At 39.6% G+C, this 22,708-nt stretch overlaps 2 long non-coding RNA genes across 2 annotated transcripts in view; both read right to left on the reverse strand.

Annotated features, from left to right (window-relative positions):
• Nucleotides 1-8,377: 8,377 nt before the first annotated feature.
• LOC132058325 (uncharacterized) overlaps nucleotides 8,378-22,708 on the reverse strand; it is a 47,374-nt gene continuing 33,043 nt past the window's right edge. The window contains exon 2 of the long non-coding RNA XR_009415244.1: nucleotides 8,378-8,640. This is a non-coding gene — a long non-coding RNA (uncharacterized LOC132058325). The remainder of the gene's footprint in view (nucleotides 8,641-22,708) is intronic.
• On the reverse strand, nucleotides 10,981-18,910 carry LOC132056603 (uncharacterized). The gene is made up of 2 exons (XR_009414858.1): nucleotides 18,177-18,910; nucleotides 10,981-11,623 (listed from the first exon to the last, which is right to left on the reverse strand). It is a non-coding gene; the product is annotated as an uncharacterized LOC132056603 (long non-coding RNA).

Here is a 22,708-nt window from a genome sequence, read left to right on the forward strand (position 1 = left end):
CGTCAAGCAAAATAGAATCCCAAAGGATAATATAGGTACCGTCGGCATGGTACTTCTTCAGCATCCAGACATGAAAAATCGGATGAACTCCCGCTAAGCCTGGCGGCAATTCCAACTCATAAGCTACATCGCCGATACAGTCCACATTCTCAAACGGACCAATATACCTGTGGCTTAACTTGCCCCTCTTACCAAACCTCATAACACTTTCATGGGTGAAACCTTCAACAGAACCTGGTCACTAATAGCAAACTTCAAATCCTGGACCTTCCGGTCCGCATACATCTTTTGCTGACTCTGAGCTGCCAAAAGCTTGGCCTGAATGACTCTTACTCTATCAAGGGACTCTCTCAACAAATCCTTACTCCAAGGTTGAGCCTCGAACCCATCAAACCAACCAATCGGAGATCTACATCTTCTACCTTACAAGGCCTCAAAAGGCGCCATACCAATACTCGAATGGTAACTGTTATTGTACGCAAACTCTACCAAGGGCAAGTGATGATCCCAATGACCATCAAAATCAATAACACACGCTCTCAACATGTCCTCAAGCACCTGAATGGTCCGCTCGGACTAGCCATCGGTCTGGGAATGAAAAGCTATACTAAGATCCAATCGGGTACCCAACTCCTCATGAAACGCTCTCCAGAAACGGGAAAGTGAAAATCGTACCCCGATCAGATACAACAGAAATAGGAACCCCATGCAATCTCACAATATCCCGAATGTACATCTTGGCTAACTTCTCCGCGGTATAGAAAATCTGAACTGGAACAAAGTGAGCGGACTTAATCAACCGATCAACTATCATCCAAATAGAATCAAACTTGCCAAGGGTCTTCGGAAGACCCGTGACAAAATTCATGGTAATTCTCTCCCACTTTTACTCGGGAATGGGCATCCTCTGAAGCACCCCACCGGGTCGCTGGTGCTCATACTTTACCTGTTGAAAATTTTCACACTTAGCTACAAAATCAACTATATCTCTCGTCATCCGATGCCACCAATAGTGTTGTCTCAAGTCACGGTACATCTTAGTCGCCCCCGGATGAATGGAATAGCGAGAGCTATGAGCCTCAGACAAGATCAACTGGATCAAATCACCAACACGAGGAACGCATACGCATCCTCTAATCCTCAGAATGCCCTCAGAATCAATTACGACCTCATTGGCCTCACCTCTCAAAACTCTATCTCGGATCTTGCTCAACTGAGCATCCTCAAACTGATGAGTCCTGATCCGATCCAATAAACACGACCTCGCCTATGCAAGCCAACATCCTACTGAGGGCTGAAATATCCAGACGAACGAAACTGTTGGCTAGAATCTGAACCTCCATGGCCAACGGACGCTCAAAAATAATTAATCGAGCCAAACTCCCCATACTCACTGTCTTGCGGCTTAAGGCATCAGCCATCACATTGGCTTTCCAGGATGATACAGAATAAAGATGTCATAGTCCTTCAGGAGCTCCATCCATCGGCGCTACCTGGAATTGAGATCTCTCTGGGTAAACACATGCTGAAGGCTATGGTGATCGGTGAAAACCTCACAATGAACACTGTACAAATAATGCCTCCAAAGCTTCAAAGCGAGGACTATGGCCAACAATTCCAAATCATAGGTAGGGTAATTCTTCTCATGAACCTTTAACTGACGGGAATCATAAGCTATCACTCTACCCTCCTGCATCAACACCGCACTCAAACCCATAAGGGAAGCATCATAATAGACAGCGAAATCCTTAGCCTCTATGGGTAATGCTAAGATCGGGGTTGTAGTCAAAAGAAGCTTGAGCTTTTGAAAACTCTCCTCATAATCATCCGTCCACTGGAAGGGAACATCTTTCTGGGTCAACCTGGTCAAGGACGAAGCAATGGCAGGAAAACCCTTCACAAAGTGACGGTAATAACTAGCTAAACCCACAAAACTATGAATCTCAGTAACAGTAGTGGGCCTCACCCAACCCCTCACAACCTCAATCTTCTGTGGATCAACCATAATCCCGTCCTTGGACACCACATGGCCCAAGAATGCTACCGATTCCAACCAGAACTCACACTTAGAAAACTTAGCAAACAGGCTATGTTTCTTCAACAATCCAAGAACAGAACGAAGATGGCTCTCATGGTCCTCTCTACTCTTGGAATACACCAAGATGTCATCAATGAACACAATCACAAAAGAATCAAGAAATGGTCTAAAGATGCCATTCATCAAGGTCATAAATGTAGCTAGGGCATTGGTAAGCCTAAAAGACATCACTAGAAACTCATAGTGGCCATATCTCGTCTGAAAGGCTGTCTTCAGAATATCCTCCGCCCTGATCTTCAACTGGTGATAGCCAAAACGCAAATCAATCTTCGAAAACACCGAAGCACCCTGAAGCTAGTCAAACACATCATCAATACGAGGCATAGGGCAATTGTTTTGAATACTGACCTTGATCAACTAGCGGTAATCAATACACATCCTCATGGTTCCATCTTTCTTCTTCACAAATAACACCAAGGCACCCCAAGGGGAGACACTTGGTTTAATGAACTCCTTGCTTAACAAATCCTTAACTGCTCCTTAATCTCCCTCAACTCAGTAGGTGCCATCGGATACGGTGAAATGGAAATAGGATGAGTGCCCGAATCCACGTCGATACAAAAATCAATATCGCGATCGGGTCGCATACCCGGCAGATCTGACGGGAGTACCTCTGCGAACTCGCTCACAATAAGAATAGACTTAAGGGGTCGAGATACAATCGTCGTATCACGAACATGAGCTAAATAAGTTAGACACCCCTTGCTTACAAACTTCTTCGCCCGAAGAAAGGAAATGATCTTCTTCGGAGCGAGACTAGGAATACTTCTCCACTCAAGTATAGGAATGCCCGGTATGGCTAAGGTGACTGTCTTGGCGTGGCCTCTTGTCACCACCACCAAAAGCACGGGCCTTAGCGCCCTCAACCATAGAAGCATGATTGATAATGGACTGGAAGGAAGCCCCCATAGACTCCATATGAAGACAAGGAATCTGTAGAGAGTCCACTAGTCCTCCCACAAAATTCCTGATCCTATCAGCCTCAGTAGGGATCAACGGAGTACAATAACTGGCCAGATAAAGGAAACGGGTCACGTAGGACTCCAAAGACATGCCTCTCTGCTCAAGGTGTAGAAATTGCTCCCTACGTGCCTCTCTCAAGGACAGGGGCATATACTTCTCAAGGAAGGCCCGGTAGAATTGAATCCAAGTCAAAGGAGAAGAACCCTTTGGTCTTCACGCCACGAAATACCTCCACTATGTCTTCGCGTCGTCATGAAACTGGTAGGACACATAATCAACGCTGTGGGTCTCCACTATCCCTATACGGTGCAGCAACTCATGCATATCAAGAAATAACTCATAGGCATCCTCAGACGAAGTACCAGAGAACCTCAGTGGCTCTAACTTCCTGAATCTCCCAACCAGGTCCTGATCAGCAGCAGTCATAACAGCGCCCTTCATGGGCCTAATATCCTCACCAGGGGCGGGTATCGCATCAATGCGAGGAGCCATAGCTGCAGTGGGATGTGCTGCCCGGTAGACCCCTGTTCAGGGATCTGTGCCCATACCCTAGTCTGTGAACCCCCGCCGGGAGTAGTGACACAGTTGCCGCCTGTTGGGCATCAAGGTGAAGTAGAATCCTGGTCATAGTGTCATGCACGGCCTGGTCAGAAGTAACCTCAGGCTGTGTCCGTCCTGGGGCCACACCATCCTCTACTGTCGGGTCCCTACCCGGCTAATACTCGGGCTTGGGAAATGGAGACCTCTCTCACTGCAGGCCACGCGGGAGCTCGCCCCCGGCTGCGCCACGCGGCCTTTCGCTCTGTCGCGTTCTCTGGATGTAGTGCGCCCTCGGGTGCCAGCCATAGCTGTGGGCCCTGGCACCCGACCTCGGGCCATCGTAGCTCGAGTCCTCACCATCTGTGAGAGAAGAGAATAGAGTCAGATACCAATTTGATCCTTCCAGATCCTAAATTGAACAAAGTAGCATGAAGAATGAAAAGAAAGTGAGATTTCCTAAATGTCCTATAGCCTCCCGCAGATAAGTACGGAGCTCATCGTACCGATCTACGAGACTCTACTAGACACGCTCTTGTGTTAAAGACCGGGTAACCTAGGGCTCTGACACCAACTTGTCACGACCTATTTTTGCCTAAGCCGTGTGGGCACTTACCTTCCTACCTCGGTAAGCGAACCCTCAACCTAACAAGGTATAAATACGTAAAAGAATGAAATGAAGTAGCAGAATAGTAAAAATACGTAAGTCTCACGATATAGATATAGAATAGTAGAATAGTGCGGAATAATAACACTCCCCGGGTCTAGTCTGAATAACACAAGGGCATCTAACAGGGAAATAATACAATTCAAAATACTAACACATAAGGTGTCTATGTCTCTAAATAGAATATGACATAAAGATAGAAAAGTCTTCAAGGTAGCGGATGGTCATGCTCACCCTGGAGACTCGAAGAGGAAGCTGAAGCGACTATCAATCACGCGTCATATAAGTGGATCCAACCTGATACTCTGCACTGATAAAAGAATGCAGCCAGTGCAAGTCAATACAAACAACAGTACTGATAGGCATCATAGACCAACTAAGCATAGCTAACACAACTCAGATAATAAAACAGATAAGCAAATAAACCAACAAGTATAAGTCAAAACAAAATCAGAATCAAGTATCCGTCATCGCATATGTAAAGCATCTGATCCCAAGTGTGCCAAGTCTGAACATATACAATCCAATCCAATCATCGCAATACACACCAAATATCTCAACCAAGTCATAATGCAATGCAATGCAGTAGTGTATGAATGCAATGCGATGCCATGCAAATGAGGTGTACGCATGTACTCCGAACAGAACTATCAACGTTTCAGTAGCACAACATAGCATGACTTGCGAAGTCTAAGTGCCACCCGTCCCGAATCTTTGCCCAACAGACAGACGGGACCCCGGATCTTTACCCAGGGGGTTCTCACTGGCACCACCCTGGGGGACCCGCGGAGTCCATGCACTAACAACGATTTCGAAAATAACATCGGATATCGACCGTGCAATCAACGATTCCGGGATGAACATCGGACATCGGATTCTCACGTCACTCAAGTAAAAGAGTTCTCTCAAATATCAATTTCACTCATCAGCGATTCCGGGATGAACATCGGATATTAGCCTCTCACGTTACTCAAGTAAAACTGAGCCCAACTCATCAAGTGTTTCATCAGTGTCATCCATATCACAACTATGTATCATGAAATTCAGAATGCGTGCAATGCATGAATCACATCAATAATCATGCTCAATATCACAAGTACCAACAATGGGTATGCCAACAATATATCCGAATCACAAATACCGACAGTGGTTATGCCCATCATATAACCGAATCACAAGTACTAACAGTTAGTACACCAACAGTATATCCGAGTACAAATACCAACAATGGGTATGCTAACTATATCATAATCAAGATGATAAAACAGAATCAACATCTACCAACGGCTCATGGCATCAAGCCGGCACAATAGAACAATCAAATCACACATAACGGGGTGGCTAGCCCCAAACACGCAATAGGGCCCAACCTAAGGCAATATCCAACCCGACTTCATACCCGAAGGTTCACATGCTGTCTTCGACAATATAATCTAAATATGCGCTTCGCTATACGAAGTCTCACTAAGAGTAAGCCATAACCTACTTGGATGGCCGAACCGCAACACCAATAACTCACTCCTTTGCCTTGCCTTTCCGCTGAACCTCAGAACCAAAGTAGTCTAAGCATAATCGAATTCTAGATTAGAAATCATGAAGAATGATACTAATATTTTTACTATTTAAATTAGGTCAATTGTAGCCCTAGAAATTGGGAAAACAGGCCCACAAGGGCAAAATGGGAAATTCGAAAGCAAAATGCCAAATTAAGTACTAGATGATCATAACCCAGCCACTAATTGCTAATTTAACTCAAGGATTAGCCTAATTTCTAATTTCAAGTAAAACCCCAAATTGGGTATAAACCCTAACTCTTTGATTCCGAAATTCAACACTAAAAAGGAAGGATATATGATTAACAAGCTTAGATTCATTAAAATCTAACATAAACATCACCAATTTATCATTAATAATCCTAGGGTCAATGTCAAAACCCTCTTTCAACTCCCATCACCATGGATTTACTAATGGGAAGGGGGAAATTTAAGATGATTATGGTCAAAGGAAGAGTAAAGGAACAAGTAAGATTTACCTCCAAGAATGTCTCCAAATTATCTCCAAGAATTGTTCCCCAAGGGTCTAATTTCGAAATGGAAAATAATGAGGGTCTAAGGGCTTTTAACACTTCATTAATTTTATTAACTGCCCGTCACCCTCTTTTTTTTTTAGCGATCGGGACCGCCCTGGGGCGCCCCAGCTTGTCACCTCGGCCGCTTCGGCGGTCAGCTAAATGCTTTGACAAATACGGCGCGTTACCCGCCCACGCACTGTTGCCGGGGTGCTAGTGCCGCCAAAGCGGGCACCAGACACAAGAAAACTTTCCAAGTTTCACAATTCGATCCGATTTTCTGACTAGTTCCCTAGGCCATCTGCTTACATACCATACACATAGACACACATAAAAATGCGCTGCGAACGCGCCCGTCGCCTTAGAATTCCCAACGGAGGTCTCGTTGACCGAGTCAATCCCCGATGCCTTAATTCCAATTTCCCAATCCAAGTCCTGAAATGCATCCGAGTGTACTGGGAATCGAACCAAGTACACAACCAAGTACTAAACGACCATTCGGACCTCTCGAAATTGACGGAATTTTGAAAAGGGTCCGTTTACCCAAAGTCAACTTTGGGTCAATCATTTTTCACTTTAAGCCTATATTTCACAAAAGTTGCCTGAATCCGGTCTGGACACCTCGAGAAGCGTGCCAACGGTCCCCTCAGGTCAAAATTGAGCTATTCAATGCTCGGGAGTGGGCGAAAATGCCAGAAAGACTATAACGACCTAGCGGGTCGTTACACCCGTATATAAGGGGGATATATTTAAATTCTTTTTTTCAAAATGATAAGCAATTTACAAAAAATATGATAGTTTCTTTAAATGCGAGAATAAACACAAAATAGACAGTTTAGACAAACACTCATACTTTGGAATTCGAAGGTCAACCGTATAGTACGGATCCTTAATACTGGGGTGCCTAACACCTTCCTCAGAGAATCATCAGAACCCTTACCTATAACTCTGGATTACGAAAGTTTTTTTCCGATATTTGAATAAACCCTTCAAAAATCGATTTTCCTAATTTCCTAAAAATTTAGTGGCAACTCTTTTAAAACAAAGTCCGAAGGAGCACCAACGAGTTCGTAGTAGCCTTTTATGCCCTAATCCCGGGTAAAAAGAGAACCGTTACATTAACTTGTTGGAACTTCCAAAACAATGACACCAAGTCATCCTAACCCGACGTTGACCGTAGTCAACTCTAACTAGTTAACTTAACTAGCTTCTCCATCAATGACTCAATTTACACTCGAACCTTGTGGGAACAAAACCAATGAATTCATTAAGTCATAGATCATACCAACGGGACTTGAGGAAGGGTTAACAAGGGTAAATGGGTCTAAAATACTATAACGACTAGGCGGGTTGTTACATCTATGTGCCTATAGATGTTTTTGCATGAGTCTATGTGCTCTTTTTGCCCTTTTTGTTAAGACAATTTTCAAGTTGGTTCGCCTTTGATATGCGCTTTTTTTTTTTTTAGCAACAGCAATGGCCATAAAATGATCTGTTGGCTTTTTGTTTTGCACTTAAAAGTAGGGTCGTGACCGCTATGCCCGTCTTCCGAATCTATGCTAATAATTGAGCGTCTCTTGTTTAAGTTGAAGTATGATGACCGGTGTGAGCTTGTAATATATATATATATATATATACATAACTTCTTAACTAAATCCAGGAATGTCACTTCTAGAAGCACTTTCGCGATTTTAGGGATTTTAGGCATCCAATTCGCAATGAAGGAGGGCCCACACTGTTCGGCGCTGATGGGGAAGATGTCTCAATCCCATTTAACAAAGACAAAGGTTCATGGAACCTGCACACTCGGAGGCTCAAAGGGTCGTGTCGTGTGTTTGAAGTGGATTGCTGGGCCATGCGGCTCCCGATCTCGATTTTGCCCCAAGCATTTTTTATAACCTTGACAAATGATGCATTGCCTATAACTGCCGAAGATAAAAGGAGATCTGTATATCACTTTTTAAATTTTTATAATGTTACGACCCAAGTTATGGGCCATGCGAGCACCTACCGTATTACTACCTAGTAGGTGAACCCTTACCAATCACCCCAATATTCAATAGTTTTATTAACAACAAAATACTTAATGATCACAATTTGCAAGTAAATACTCATAATGACTCTGTTATTGTTACAAGAAAACTGAAATTCCCGAGATCTAGTCTATACAGATACAAAGCTCCTATTACACAAGGATAATAAAATAAACGACATAGCCTCTGCCTGAAATGAGAGGAGCAAGGCTATAGAAAGATGTCCGGTAATGCACTAAGAGAGAGAGACTTCAAGTATTGACCTGCAACACATCTACATCCAGAAAAGGATGTAGCAAGAGTAGTATCAGTACACCACACGTACTGGTAAGCATCATAAGTCAACTAAGATAAGTTCGTGCAACACAATATAAAATCAGCAGGATAAACAGATAAGTCCACATACGCCCTCAAGACTCCCAATATAGATAGTTATACTGATACGAACTCACCTCTCTAATACGAACTCACCTCTCTAACTCCTAATTCTTCGGGTTCCCTTACTCCCACCCTGTTACTAGTTGTTTGACGAGTAAAGTGTAGTCATAATTCGTATTTCCTTTTGGGACAATTAATTAAGTCTTATCTTCTCAATTATACTAAAGTCTACTTCCTAATTAATAGCCTTAGAGCTTTCTATCCGGTTCACTCACTAAGATATGATGCATCCACGGAACATACTCATCACACTTCCACTAAATACTGGAACTCTCTAAATCCATCAGACTAAAATGCAGAACTCCGAAACTTAATAATATGTTCTTACACCAACACCTTCATGAATGATCAGAACCCCTCAGACTGTACAACACAATTATGGGAGATGCATAATGCAGATGTAATGGAATGACAACATGTAAATATGAGGATATGAAGATATAAAATGGGATGCAATGCAATGCGGTGCAATGATCAACCCCACAAACTGTACATGTATGCTAACTGGTGTCATTGCCTAGTAGTCATGACCTGCAGGGGACCCATGGTGTCTACCTCGGACCCGAGCTCACAACTAGGCCACATCCTCACCCTCGGTCAAATGTGCCTGTTCATATATGTATATGTATATATATATATATTACTATTTTCACATTACTTCCAATGATCAGCTGTCAAATAGTACCTCATATTCTATCCAGCTCGGCCATAAAATCGGATAGCACAACTGATACTGTGACGGTTCGCATTTTCGCGGGCGGGGTTAACGGTCGGAAAAGCTACTTCGAAATTGTTGGTGATCTTTTGGACTTTGCTTTAAAAGAGTTGTCACATAATTTTTAGGAAATTAGAAAAACCAGTTTTGAAGGATTTATTCATACACTGTGAAAAAATCTTCTTAATTCAAAGTTCTAGGTAAGAGTTCTGGTGATCCCCTAGGGAAAGTGTTAGGCACACTAGTATTAAGGATCCGTACTATATGGTTAACCTTCGAATTTCAATGTGTGAGTATTTGCATGAACTGTTTACTTAGTATTTATTTCCCGTAAAGACTGTCATGTTGGATATCATTATAAATTGAATATATCCCATTTATATATAGGGTATTTAAATTCGAATTTATGATATCCGGGTATAATTAGTTCCTTTTATATATAAGGATAGTAGTTTTCTAAAAAAAGAATGGAAAGTTTATTTGTCTTATTGATTTGAATTCTATTCATGCTTTGCTCACACATGGACCGGGTTAATCCGCTTAATATGTTTTAAGAATACCTTTACCTAAATTTTGGTAAATTAGGCGTAAATTTGGACTGTTTTGACCCCTTTAAGAAAGAACTCTTTACATTATTTTACGCAGTTAGTTTAAAGGGAAAATGAATTGTTTGTGGCCTAAAAGAAACTCTTATATATTTTCCTTTAACAAAATATACTTGCTATATTCATATACTTTCATAAAAGTCCAGATTTTAACTTCAAAGATAAATTTTGCCTTTGAAATCTATTTTTTGTTTTTGGACCTTAGGATGTTTTACTGAAATTCTTTTAAAATATTAGCCCAAAAAAACTTTGACCCTAGGCTTGTTTGCTTAAAGATCATCATGGGTCCTTGACCAAAAGTGTTTTTCATCTTGTTTAAAGAAACTACCCGCGTTGGCCTTGACCAAATATTCCTTGTTTGGCCAATTTCATTATGGGCCTTGATCTCTTTTATTAGCCTCTGATTTCTTTGTAAAGCATTAAACGAAATTTGTAAGCCCAAGTGGTGACTTTATACAAATCCCTATTTTTTGAAAACCAAATTGGGATGTGTTTCAGCCTAAACTTATTCTTTTGAAAACATTCAGTTTTAAGGAAAAGAATCATGTGGGTTTTGGTCCTAAGACATTGCGTTTTTAATAACTTATGACCAAAAAAAAAAAGAAAACACGTTTTTGATAGTTTTGAAAGATGAAAAGAAATTTCGTTCAATCTTCATAATTTTCATACCACAATTCTATACCATTTTTATCAAAGCAGACCTCTTCGGCTCTATATATTTTTTTAAAAAAGGGTAGATCGCTTTTCCATTTTTATCTCCAAAAATTAGTACACATTTTCAAAGTTTATAGAAATGAGTTTTTGGGTGCTAAAGTCTGCCTAAACGGCATATCCACTGTTTGCCTAAGATGCCTAATTCATAGTAATGGTTCCAATAATGTTTGTGGGTTTACAAGTAACAAATACAATACAAATAAGCCAAAAGATAATGAAAATATGACAGGATAAAATGAAATGGGGTGTACCAAACCCCAAGCATTTTCACCCATGGTTGGGCCTTCTTATCATTTTTCCCCATGATTGGGCCTTCAATATATTAGCTTCCCTTTTTTCCTTTTGGACTCGAAGACATTTGAAAGAAATTTTCCCTATTGGGCTTTTAGCCCAATAAGGTGGTTGGACTTCGGCCCAAGTGGCCATGCAGTAGAGAGGGGAAAAACCAGAAAACCCCGATTACTTTATATTTACTGTTCCTATCATACATATGATATATGCACATAATATACATAGTAAACTACTATTTTATAGATCCCATTCTATACATGAATATACAACATATATAAGAAACATATCATATTTATTCACGAGATCATGCGAGATATATGTGTGTTCCATGTCCTCAAACTCAATATCCCAAACTATGTGGTGGAAGGCCAAGTCATCACCCCCTTTATTCCTGATGCCGCACAAGTTTCAAGAGGTTTCATGAACCTCCGGCATGGCTAGTCACCAGGGAAGGGTTCAAACTAGATCCCCCTTTACTTAAGCGGCCTCTCAACCTACAAAACATGGAAGACACGGATTCACATACACCCACACATGGTTCAGAATAAATAGGATATGCCTAATATACATGTGTATAGAACAACTATCAGTCAACAAGAATAGATGAGACAAGTAGAGAAAACATAACTTGAGCGTGAAAATGAAGGTAATTTGTATGGGCACAAAGATAGCCTAGACTAAACTTAGACCAAAAAATCACAACAGATAAGTCACAGAGAAATGATGCAGTTCTGAACAATATAGAATCAAGCAGATGTGATAAAGTATAGGGACACACAAGGACAAGGAAAAACCATCTTCCAGGTACAGTAAAATCACAACAGGTTTAGGATACATGAAGTATATGTAAAACTATCTCAGTATATCCCTCAAATGAGCCTAGACATTTTATGGAAAATTCAAGTGAATATTCTTGCCATTTTCTGATATTATGTTCCAAAGTCTAAGTGATTCTTCTAGAGAAGACAAAGAATAAATAGAAGGATCCAAACCATAATCTCAACAAATATAGCATAACAGAACTATGTTATTTCTCACAAAAAACCAATTCAAGACACAAGCAATAATGAAAACCAAGCTAGGATCATCTGTAGAAACAACTGCCAAGAGACCTTCAAGTCATCAGGTTCCCATATAGGATATGCAAGTCTCAGGTACAACAGCTACATCTTTATACATGTCTTAAGCAAGTAGGAAGTTCAAAGTCTCAAAGATGCATAGGAATTTCATATTTTTCTAAGTTCTGAGTTTAGAATTTTCCCTACCTTTACTCGGGATTCTATCTCATTTGCAAAAAAGGTATAAATTAATCTTTAAGGGATGCACCTAATTTAGTTATGGCCTTATTCTTAATCTTCATCTTTTTCAAAATTGGACAAGTATCACATATTTTTTGACTAACTTTTAATGTTGCACAGAAGGAGAACAAATTCTTCAACATAACCAGATTAGGTTCAGCTTCATCTGCTACTAGGACTTTTAGAATAATGGACTCACAACACAGTTCCAAGAAGAATATGGGAAGGAAGCATGACTTATTGCTCAAAGTGTCACAAAGAAAAGGGTCAAATATACCCCTCCCCCCCAGCCTCCATCAGCCTACATTACTATCTTGAATGCCCGCAGACTATTGACCTCCTTATTTTCCAAAAGAGGCACTTATTAGGACTTAGGATGCAAGGGAGAACATATCACCTTTAAAAATACAGGTTGAAACCACATCAATGCACACAGAATCTACATACGGTCCAAATCATGATCCTAACTTTAACCAATTGTTAAAGATTCTGTCATATACCATCATGTCCTCTTTACAAAAAGAAAAGACTCTTCCACTTTATTTACCCAAAAAAAAAAAAAAAAACAACAACAATCAGTATCCTCTTTTGAAAATAGTTTTTGCCCTTTTCCAATTTTATTACAATTTCCAAATCATTATACATAATCCAACTGATCCAACCCTTTTCTTAAGACACATCAGGACAAATACAACAAGCTAGGCTAATCAGTTCTCACGGTCCATTAACAAGTATATAAGAAATTCATCTTTTTGAATTCAACAACCTTAATAGAGTGACAAGATAACACCAAGATGCAAGGGTAGGAGGTTGTACCCCCATAGGCATGGAAGGGATGCCATGACAATTCTTTATTTGGGAGAAAAGATACTATGGGTCAAGCATTCCTCAATCCTCTCCTAAGATGTCTTTAAAAGACCTTCCCTACCTAGCCAAGTGGTTTTCAACCTCAACCCCTACACATATGATCTTTTATTACCCTTTTTCACATACCAAATGAGACTGGACAGTTTATAGATCAAAGACAAGTGTTTTCCTTTTAAGTTCTCAAATACTGTTTTCTTGTTTTTCTATTCTTTCATACTCCTCTTTTACTTAGACTAGCACCATGAAGTTTTCTTTCTATCTGTGTCCATTTTTTTAAGCCTAGGCAACTTGAAAACCAGGAGTTATCACCATTACATCAACCACTTATTCACAGGAAAGCAAAGAAAGAATTCATGTCTCAAGATAAATCCTAGATCTCCAAACTGTTCAGGATTTGGACAAATCAAAACCAAGTTGTTTCCTTTCATTCCTCTTTTAATTCTTAACTCATAAAATTGGGACCTCCTGATCACTTACCAAATTAAGACCCATACATGGGTGAAAAGGAACACAGATGCAAGAGCATAACATATCAGTCCATTTCTTACAACAAATTTGCTTCATCCCTTAAGTGGAATAATTAATAGGGCAGGACCAACAATAAGAAATAAGTAAGAGAACAGACCTCTCTCTTGGACACCATTTCATTCTATTTTTTATACCCTTTTCAGTTTCAACATGATCATGACTAAGTTACAGGTTGACAGTTAGCCTATTAACCGATTATTAACTCTAATTAGTCTTAAATGAGGACTTGATCCTATAGTTCCTACCATTAATCACTTTTTTTTTCATATTTCACTTTTCCCCTTTTATCAAACTCTGCCCATTTAGGAGTAGACTATTCCAGGTAAAGGATTTGTGATACAATCAGAACAAGTTATGAACACCATGTGTATAGGTAGTAAATTCAGTCAAGAAAAACAACCTTGAGCAAACCAAAGGGAAACATAATTCACACTCAAATGCCAACATTCTAATGGTTCTAGGAGTTGCTATCAATCACGGACTGTTATATCCCGTGTTTTTGCATAGTCGAAAATTTCGAAATAATTGTGACTTGTAAGAGGTAAGGTGATAATTTGATTTTAGGTAATATATGTGTGTTGTTCATGAAAAATATTCATGCGGAAATATGGAGGAAGGTCAGGGGTAAAATTGAAATTTTAGAAATTTGTTCCATGAATTACAAAGTAAGACCCATAATAAATTGGGCTCAAAAAATATAAGAGAAATTAAGGCCCAAATCAAGTGGTGGCCGGCCATGGACATTAAAAGACCCAAGCCCATGTCATTAAAATCATGTGATAAAATTATATTAAGGGGGTCTTTATCACTTAGAACCTTCAAGAAAAATTTGAGAAGAGAAACAAAAGAACAAGAGCACCAACAAAGGGGAGCATTCGGCCATATAAAAAAAAAATTGGGTCATGGAAATCTTGTTCCAAAAATTATTTCCTTGTGGTATTTCTACTAATTCAAGGGTCCTCTACAACGTGGCATAATTATTTCGGAAGATAATTCATCCGTTTCATTGTTTCCGCACTGTGGTCAAGTGAAGAAGTTGAAGAAAAAAAGGTAAGAATTAATCCCTTTCATGTGTTAGGGAGGTTTGGTTTATGTTCTAGAACGTAGAGAGGGTTAAAATTCATGGAAACATGGAAGTTGCATGGATGTATATGTGCGTGTGTATAGCCGTGTGCATACATTGTTGTGTAGGCCAATATGAGTTGATTTTATGTAGCATTTTAGTTGTAATTGTTGTGAACTCTATATTAGAAATGAAAGCTTAATGGTTTTGGTTGAAGTTGAAAATGTGGGGAGTTGGCCGAATGTTTATATATATGTGTGGTGTAATATGTGAATTAAGTTCCATGCAATGATTTAGTTGTTGATATGCATCCTAAGATGCAAATGAGAATATGATGATTTCAATGAAGTTGTAATCTTGTTTTGGAAAGTGATATAGAAGCTAATGCGACTTGTATGTAATCTTTTGTATTAATGGGAGGTAGTGTGATTAGTATGTGAAAGTTAATGTAAATCATGAAACTAGAAGATGAAAAATGTGTTGCGGATGTTTGCGCCGAAGATTGAAGGTTTTGGATGAATTGTGGTTTTGGTGGAACTTTTGTACATTTTGTGGAATAATGTGAAATGGTTCCGAATCGTAATTATATGGTCTTAAGTTAGTTAATGAATATGGAAATGTTGATATTAGTTTGACATTGTGAAGTTGGAATGGAAGTGTTGCCTTATGTAGAAAGGAAGAAGGATTATGTTAGAATGTGTTTTGCTGTGATTTTGATGATTGTTGTTATTGTTGTGGTTGTTGTCGTTGATATTATGGCCGAGCTAAGTCTCGGGGATGTTGAATTTATAGGGGAAATGCTGCCGAAATTTCGATAGACAAATATGAATTTAAGTTGAATTCTTAGAAGCTATATCTCACATTTGGTAAATATGACCAAATTGTAGATTTTGACGAACTTGAGACTTGATTTTGGAGGCACATAGGAGGCGGAAAAGGTATGTAAAGCTATCCCTTTTCTTCTTTTGGCATGTCCTAGATATACTAGGTTGAGACTTGAGCCCCGAGGGCAATTTTGTTCATAGAAATCCGAGTCTGATTTTAGGTACTATTCATTCAATGTGATTGAATTATAATTATTATGTTTTGTTGGAAAACTATCCGAACATTCATAATTTGCACCAATGTGATAGAATCGTTTTGAAATTTACATGGATGACTCCATAGAGTCTAATGTTCGTAATTTGTGTCCGCCACCCGACTCTACATGGGCTAGACTTCCTTCGTTTGTCTTACTTGATCCACCTTTGTATGGTATAAAGAGGGGACTTTTGCCTACGCATTTAAGGCTCTGTTTGATTTGATCCATAGGTTATTTGAGAGCTCCTAAATGTAAACGATACCAAATTTCTAGAAAATGGCTTATGAAGTATTTTTCGAAAGTTTTGTAAATTTAAAGACTCATGCCTTTTGTATACTAATTTGTGTTGGACATACTTATTTTGAACCTTCGATCTCTCAATATATATATATGATAAGTCTTGGAAAATGGTGTATATGCAATGGTTTCAGCATCTACCGCTCGTGCTCAGTTACTATGATATCTTTGTCCCGGACCGGTTTGATCGTGCGCACCATGATAAATTCGGCGATGTCGCAAGACTATCCGTTTGTCAAGATCTTTGTGATATGGCTTATGATATGTTATGATGATATGTTGTGTTCGGGTTTGACATCCCACTATTTGTGTGTGCCGTCGAGGTTAACACGTTCCACGAGCTTTAAACGATTTATTTGCATTATGTATGCATGTTTTCCACGTTCGATATACCAATCCGGTTTTCTCTTTATTTATTTATTTGATTTATCTCTTCAACATAGAAACCCCTTTCTTCGGGGGGCGCGTTTCGCCGTGGTACGAGGAGGTTCGGACGGTTGCCGATGTAGGCCACATTCTCGCTATTACGTAGTGCTCCTTGTGATCGAGCCCACATATCTTGTGATGTACAAGTTCATTATTTGGGTACGGCGGGGCCCTGTCCCGCCATATGATTTCGTTTTGATTTGTAGAGGCCTGTAGTCATATATGTGGGTCTTGGGTCATGTGTGCGTTCGTTTGTTTATGATCTGCGCCTTTATGCGGTCCCGTTTGCTATTATGGCCAAAACGGCCTAATTGTGTACACGTGTATGTATCCGACGATGTATATTCCGCCAATCTATCATGGATGTGGCCTAAATGGCTCCGTATGTTTGTATATGTATATATATTCGGGACCGCCGCCCATATGATTATGATATGATAATTTTTTTGCACGACCGCACACACTAAAATAGTGAATGTAGTGTCCGAGCTAGCTAAAATATGATGACTTGATATGAAAGTCCGTTCGGGCGTCCCGCAGGGCGCGATCACGCGCACCACGGGCCGGGTCGTGACACGGACAATTAGCATACATTTGCCACAAATCAGAGGTGATCACATATGGTCTAGCCTACATTAGATGATAACACAACCACAGACACTGGCATGAACAATCTACCAATCTGCTAGCCTAAGCCATGAACCTAATACTCCTTTGTTCTAGTATTAGATAACAAACAAACAAACCATTGGCTTATCTTGTCTTACTCTATTCTAAGTGCAAGATCATTTAAGAGGAAAGAAGCAATGGGACATCCCACTATTTTATATTCAGAGGTTCAGCAAAAAGATTCACATTCTATCTAGGTTTTCCTTTATTTATTTATTTTCAAAAGAAAGAGAAACACCTCAGGATTTGTATCCAAAACAACTTGTCAAGTTCAAACAACCCAGTTAAGACTTTGACAAAAGACCTCACTTCACAATAGGGGCAATTCGTGACTGACTAGCAAAATAGGGGACTTAATTGTAATCACTAGCACACACTACCAACAAATCAACCACATTCATCTGTACTAACACATAGACTGTCTTACCTCCCTCTTTTTTAAAATTAAGTTGAACTTCTTATATTGACTCTACTTAGGATCATGATTAGTGAACTAGCAAAAACATTCAAGAAAAGATAAGGGAAAGGGGAGGGGATTTTCAGAAGCACTTCACACACTCATCTTTATAGTGAGCAGTGAACCTCAATACCACATGAACAAACAAGATTAATAAGTGATTCAAACAGCCTGCTTCTTAAATGAACTTCAGAAGAACACTTACATTAATCCTTGTTATATTTTTATTAAATGAAGCACACATTAAGCACAAAACCAAACAAGGCATATCAAAACATATAAATATAACTAACTTACAAACTTACTTAAACTAGGCAGAATACTAAATAACAAAAATGAAATAAATCAAATTAAGGTTTACCTTTTGAGTGCGCAGCCAGGAAAAGAATGGATTTGAAGACCTTGGTGCTTCCAAATTCAAATCTCAGCCACACAAAGCACAAAATAAACAAATTTTAGAACTATAAAAGACTCTAACCCCTTAGTTGAAGTCTAAAACTATACTAATGAAGCATAAACCTCGAGTAAAACTCAAAAGTTCAAGCTTCTTGGTTCTAAAAACCCTTTTCTTTCTTTTTTTTTTCCAACTTTTTTCTCTCTTCCTTTTTTTTTTTTCTTTTTTTTCTGGTGGAGATTCTATTTATAGAACCCCAAGGCTGTGCAAAATGGTGAAACCAATGATATGGTACAAACCCATTTTTTCAGTAAAAATGAATTCAACTTCTGAGATTTAGAGTTAAACAACATCTACAGCTAGATTCATTCCTTTCAAAGTCGATCTGACCCAACCCACGAAGACCAATAGAAAAATAGCGCAAAATCATAAAGCAACATAACTTTAATTGACAGAAAAATCGTGATTTTGACTTAACAATGCAAAGAAAGAGTAAAAGGAGGGATTTTAATACCGTTTGGGGCAAGTTTGAATGAAAAGGAGACCAAACATTAATTATTTTCATGATTCAGGCTGTACTACGTCTGTGAGGACTATGCATTCTCTGAATACTTGCCATTTTTGCAATGAAAGAGGGAGAGAGCTCAGAGGCTGAGCCTCTAGGGTTACCCGAAGAAGAAAGAGAGAGAAGAGAGTAGAAAATAAAAAGGCGGGGGGGGGGGGGGGGGTTGTATACGTAAAGGGATTGGGCTGGGTCACAGCCTGGCTTGGGTTGGACTTGGTCCAAATTCGAATTTAAATTAATGGGGCCTCATCTTTCACGTATACACCAAGTGTATATATATATATTTCATATATATATGTGTATACTTTGGTGTATACATTGGGTATACCTAAAACAAATAATTAGAAACTAAAACTTGGAGGAATTATTAATTACAGGAAAAATTAGGCCATAACTATTTTATAAAATAATGTTAAAAAGCCGGTCAAATCGTTAATGGGCCTAAAATGGCCTTAATTAATTAGCCTAGCGTAATTATTTTAATTGTGGCTTTTTAAATCAATTTTGGAAATTAAATTAAACCTATTATTTTAAATCAAATGTTAACAGGCTGATTTTGCAAAAACAACTCTAATTTCTTTAAATTATGGACTGACTAAATTAATTATGGCCAAGGCAAAAAGTATAAACGCTCAATTTTGCAATCACTTAATTAATTAAGTAATTAACCTAATTAAAACATTTAAGGGCAATCATGCCTATTTTATAAAAATCAGAAGTTAAAAAGGTCAGATAGTTAATTACTTAAATCATTTGAATTATTCAAATTTTCAAAGATAAAAATAAAAAGGAAAGGAGTATTTGCAAAATAATTTTAAATAATAAAATAAGGACCCTTCCTCAATTTCCCCTTTTCCTTTTTTTTTTTTTTAAATTAAATTTAACAAAATATCATAAAAATGCTCATTAATTTCTAAACGAAATTATGATGCATGAACATCCCCCCCCCCCCCCCTTTTTTTTTTTTGTTAATTAAAGGAAAAGAAATACTGATGCTGGATAATTTATAAAGAATCACTAGCTTTTAAAAGTGCTCAGCTCATTTATTTATTATCCGGGGATTCTGAGTGACTGAAATAAATTACGGAAGGTCAAAAATTAGGTGTCAACAGATACTTACTCAGATCTTTCGCTTCATGCATTATTCCGTAACTACACACATATACATATGCAACGATGCTAATGAATAAGATCAATGTCATGAAATATGCCCTTGACGGGTGTAACACTATTATGCCTTCGCTTCAACTCACCCAATGTAACCCTTTTTTGTTGGCAAGAATGAACAACCATATGAATATTGCAATTTACTCGACAATCAACGCGGAAATTAAATATACCTTGGGATAATTTAGCTAGCCTACGGGATAGCCTTTTTTAACAATGACAAGAAATCACTTCCTATCAGTAACACACAGGCATCAACACACCTTAGGACTTAGTATCCATTTATACACTCGTTATTGTTCTAATTATTAGTTGTACACAACTTTCGTTAAATTATGAACTTATCCATCCGAACTCCGTGTCCAAAGACCTAATCATGCATTCTCCCGTCAATTCTATACGTATATGCAACTCACTAATCAAAGTCTAACTCAAGTAAACCGTAACCTACATCGATGACGAACAACTATTCAAATTTCCATGAAGTACTCGCCCTTCTAGCCCTTATCCGAATCCATGAGAGATGATAATTGAAGGGGGAGATATGAAGAATGTTGGAGAAGCCTCTTTTTCTTAGTGTCAAGGGTTTTTCTCCATGTAAAACCTAATAGCAGCCTTGAAGAGTCTTTTATTAAAAAGGAGGGTGAAATATAAAACTAAGTATGAAAAACGCGCCCACTGGTATGCGATGTACGCTGCGGCGGACAACAGTTCCGCTATGGCGAGACCACTGCAGCGGTACTATGTCTGTTATTGTGAGACCGCTGTAGCGACATTCTGTCCACTGCGGCAGACCAGGCTCACCCGGGCCTGTGATTTTTAACTCTTTTCAAAACTGATTCTTCCCACTATTGATCATTTAAACACCCCATAGGGTTTACCATTTAAGATCGTTGGCCTAGATTGGGTATTGATTTTGTGACGTATTAAATAACGATCGGGAGGGGGGGGGTCATTACATATAAGGGATGACTCGTCCTATCAATACGTAGTCTCTCATCCGCATCTTCTAAAAAAAAGCTATAGCGGGACTGAGGGGAAACTTAATGGATAAGAACTGTTGGTAGTCCCAAAGATTGTTTCCTCCGAGCGCTTGGGCACGTCTTTATCCTCCCCATATCAGGGTACGAAATTTTGTGAGAATGCCAATGTTATAATACGAGGCGGCAAACCTTCGTAATGTGACCTTGTAACCTTCTTGCAGAGGAAACCCATAGTACTCACTGTCACGACCCAACCCCGTAGGCCATGACTAGTGCCCGAGCTGGGTACTCGTACACACCTGCTAGCTATAATCAGTATACGGATAACTTAAACATATACGAAAATCGAACGTCGTCTCAGCCTGTCACATACGAATATATATACTGCACAATAGCCGGCAGGGCTGTCGTAAAATACACAATATGTCCGAACATATGTACACGCACACAAGGTCGCCACGGCGAACGGGACCGCCCAAAATATAAATCACACAGACATAGCCATACAGTGACTAATCACAACCCACATACGTGTCTACAGACCTCTAAGAGTAATAACAGAATCATATGACGGGACAGGGCCCCGCCGTACCCCTGAATAGACATGTACGTATATACATATATAACAGAAGAGTCTATACCAAATATGGGCTCCGGGACAAAGGAGCACTCTCAGACGGCAGAGTGGATGTCCTATGCTGGCGGGTCACCAAAATGATCGTCTCAGATCCGCGGCACGAAACGCGGCCGAAGAAAGGGGGTCAGTACGGAATATGTACTGAGCATGTAAAGCAGGAAATAAAGTAACAGAGGCATAACTGAGATAAAAGTACAGAAGTGAGTACGATATTCAGAATATCCGACCTGCTTACTCTTAAACATAAACCATGCATAACAATGTCATATCCAACCTGTTATCGGGCTTATTGACACAATCAGACAATTATTCTGCACATGTGTATACAGATAGTGTGTCCCGGCCCTCTAGTGAGGGACTCGATAAGTAAGATCATATCACCATCATATACATACATATAGCGTGTCCCGGCCCTCTAATGAGGGACTCGGTGAATAGCGTGTCCCGGCCCTCTAGTGAGGGACTCGGTGGATAGCGTGTCCCGGCCCTCTAATGAGGGACTCGGTGAATAGCGTGTCCCGGCCCTCTAGTGAGGGACTCGGTGGATAGCGTGTCCCGGCCCTCTAATGAGGGACTCGGTGGAGGAGATCCTGTCTCCATCATATGTACATCATACTCGGCCCATCCTGTGGGCTGGCGCCATCATCACATCATCATATATACATAGCGTGTCCCGCCCTCTAATGAGGAACTCGGTGAATAGTACGGTAGAGAGCTATGCACGAAGCATGTCTGGCCGAGGGCTCGGTGAAAGATGTAACGACCACGCACGAAAGCGCAGTAGTAAGTAACCACACACACATAATCATCATTACCGATTCAACAGAATGAACAAAACGAACCCTCATTTTAAAAGCCAAACAATAGTTGAATCAAGTTTCCTCCGAATGTCACTCGGGAACATATCAAATAGAATTGTAGAAATCATAGGTACGTATCAAAATCATATGACATAGGGCGATGGAAACCAAGAACATAATCGTCATTACAGACTCGATAGATAAGTAAGTAATAGACGCTCGAGGGTCAAGACGATAGCCACATTAAGTTCTTTTAGAAAGTCGTTAGAGTCAAACATAGAAAAGTCTCGGGGCCCACGGATACGCATCAACCCAATCCGGGCCCGCCCATGAAAGTTAAGGTCATT

This window comes from Lycium ferocissimum, chromosome 5 (genome assembly GCF_029784015.1).
Source record: "Lycium ferocissimum isolate CSIRO_LF1 chromosome 5, AGI_CSIRO_Lferr_CH_V1, whole genome shotgun sequence".
NCBI classification, from domain to species: Eukaryota; Viridiplantae; Streptophyta; class Magnoliopsida; order Solanales; family Solanaceae; genus Lycium; species Lycium ferocissimum.